This window comes from Nannospalax galili, unplaced genomic scaffold (genome assembly GCF_000622305.1).
Source record: "Nannospalax galili isolate Female #2095 unplaced genomic scaffold, S.galili_v1.0 scaffold380, whole genome shotgun sequence".
Taxonomy (NCBI): Eukaryota; Metazoa; Chordata; class Mammalia; order Rodentia; family Spalacidae; genus Nannospalax; species Nannospalax galili.
This window is the reverse complement of record NW_008348568.1, coordinates 1,795,790-1,799,089: the sequence shown is the minus strand read 5'-3', so window position 1 is coordinate 1,799,089 and position 3,300 is coordinate 1,795,790.

Here is a 3,300-nt window from a genome sequence, read left to right as displayed (position 1 = left end):
TAAATTTGGCCATCATTTTAGAACAATATGGGGTGTGTCCCTTAGCTACAGGTGGGCACTACTGTACTGCAGACCAACTTTTGAAATCTTACATCTGAGAAGCACTTTGATTCAGAACAAAATCATCAAGGAGAAATAATTGTCTAAATAACTTTTTATACAGACTTAAGCCTAATGTCTGAGAAGTATAATCCCTTGAACTCAAAGAAATATACTGACCACTTACTCTTTGGTTACACCTTCCTTTTGGGTGTTTAAGACCATACAGTTGGCCCAAAGAAAACAATTTATTTTTACACTTAAGGTCATTTGAGGATCTGTTCCTCAAGAGTCACATGGCCTTGGGAGGAGCCCCTGGCTCCTTTCTTTTACCAGTTCCATCTGTGTGAAGATAAGCTAAAGGTCTTGCTTGGCCGTGGCTGGCTTCACTTGGAAGCATGCAGGAAGTGTTTCCTCTGAGTTGACCCTCCTCTTTGTAAACTGGACACTGGTTCAAGTCCATCTCATGGGACCTCCATGGGTTCCCTGAACAAGAGGACAGGTGACTGACCACAGTTACAGGACATTTTGAGAGATGTCCCAAAAGCCCCAGAACTTTGTCGACCTTGGATGGCAAGGGGTAAAAACTGTCCTTTAAGTCCCTCTGACCACATTCATATAGGCCTCAAACTATGGTTGTTAAATATCCAATAAGGTAAGTTCCACCAGTCTGGTACTTTTGATTATCACGTACTATGTAGATAAAGCTTGGGTGAAAAACCAAATGTTCTCAGTTAAACCTTGGCTAGATATATATTTTGTTCCTTAAAGTAGTTGACTAAACTATGACTTTAGAAATTTTAAGATTAGGCATATATAATTTTGTCTCATCCTTTATATATCATACCAAACCTACACAGACTATAATTGCTTACTTAGGCTTTCTCACTGTTTTGTCTATTTTTGACAATATCTCCATTTCCATATTCTTTTAACATCTTTAACATTCAATTTTTCTTTTTTTTAATAATTATGACCTGAGGGTATGCATACTAGAAAACCTTTACCCAGCATGGGTCAAGCCTTCTCTTCCTAGCCTTCCTCAGACTATATATTTTACCCCTCCCCAAATCCAGAGACCATGTGTGATTGGGGCCAAATTATATACAGTTGGCTGGGAAGAGTGGCTGTATACTCCAGTGAGGGGTCAATGACCCTGCTTTCCCCTCCTTTAGTAAAGGAGCACAACTGACAGCAAGCCCAATTGTGACAATTTTTAGCAATCAGGCACTGCTGAAGTCATGTTGATGGTCATTATTTCATGCAGAAGAGACTGCTGTATAGTATCATTTCATTAAAAGGAAAAGGATTTGGTTCTAGGATCCACATATGAGGGAGAACATACATCATTTGTTTTCTGAGTCTGTGTTACTTCACTTAGTATAACAGTTTCTGGATCCATCCATTTACCTGTAAATTTCATTATCTCATCTTTCTTTACTACTGAATAGAACCTCATTATGTAAATATACCACATTTTTGTTAACCACGCATCAGTTGAGGGGCACTTGGGTTGCTTCCTTCTCATAGCTATTGTGAATAGGGCAGCAACAAATATGATCGTACAAGTGTCTCTATAATAGGATAAGTCCTTTGGGTATATGCCAAGGAGTAGTATAACCGAGTCATATGGTAGGTTCATTTTTAGTTTTTTAAGAGTTCTACACACTGTTTTCCATAGGGGTTGCACGAGTTTGCAATTCCACCAGCAGTGCAAGGTGAAAGATAAGGATCTAGTTGCATTATTCTACAGGTGGAGATCCAGTTTTGCCAACACCATTTGTTGAAGATGCTGTCTTTCTCCATTGTGTGTTCTTGGCACCTTTGTCAAATATCAGGCAGCTGAAATTGCCTGTAGTCAGGTTTGGATCGTCAATGATATTGCATTGATCTATGTGTCTGTTTTTGTACCAGTACCATGCTGTTTTCATGACTATAGCTCTGTAGTATATTCTGAGATCTGGTATAGTAATCCTGCCAGTGTTGCTCTTTGTGCTCAGGGTTGCTTTGGCTATCCAGGGTCTTTTGTGCCTCCATATGAATTTAAGGATGAATTTTTCTAATTCTGTGAAGTATGTCATGGGGATTTTGATTGGCATTGCATTGAATCTATATATTGTTTTTGGTAGGATGGTCATTTTCACAATATGAGTTCTTCCAATCCATGAACATGGGAGGTCCTTCCATCTCCTAGGGTCTTCCTCAGCCCCTTTCTTTTATGATTTAAAATTTTCATTATAGAGATCTTTTGTGCCTTTGGTCAGATTTATTCCAAGATATTTTTGTGGCAGTTATGAATGGGAGCATTTCCCTGTATCCTTTCTCCAATTGATTATATTGGTATATAGAAAGGCTGCTGACTTTTATAGATTGATTTTATAACCTGCCACTATACAGAAACTGTTGATCAGTTCTAGGAGTTTTCTGGTGGAACTTTTAGGATCTCTTAGGTATAATATCATATCATCTGCAAAAAGTGATAGTTTGACCTCTTCTTTTCCAATTATTATTCCTTTAATTTCCTTCTCCTGTCTTATTGCTCTAGCAAGAGTTTGAATCACCATGTTGAAAAGGAGTGGAGATAGTAGACAGCCTTGTCTGGTTCCTGATTTTAATGTGAATGCTTCCAGTTTTGCTCCATTTAGAATGATGTTGGCTGTGGGTTTGTTATATATAGCTTTAATTATGTTGAGGTATGTTCCCTCTAGTCCAATTCCCTCTAGGACTTTGAACATAAATCCATGCTGAATTTTGTCAAAAGACTTTTCTGCATCTATTGAGATGACAATGTGGTTTTTGTCTTTGAATCCATTTATATGATTAATGACATTTATTGACTTGCATATATTGAAACATCCCTGCATCTCTGGGATAAAGCCAACTTGATCATGGTGGATGATCTTTTTGATCTGTGTCTGTATGCGGTTTGCAAGTACTTTGTTGAGAATTTTTGCATCTATGTTCATTAAGGATATGGGTCTATAGTTTTCTTTTTTTGGTTGTGTCTTTACCTGGTTTGGGTATTAGAGTGATGCTGGCTTCATAGAAGAAATTTGGGAGTTCTCCCTCTGTTTCTATCATTTTGAATAATTTAAGTAGTATTGGTTGGAGGTTTTCTTTAAATGTCTGGTAGAACTGTGCTATAAATCCATCTGGCCTGGGCATTTTTTAGTTGGGAGGCTTTGTATTACTGTTTCAATTTCCTTATATGTTATGGATCTGTTTAAATTGTTGATTTCTTCTTTCTTTAACTTTGGTGGG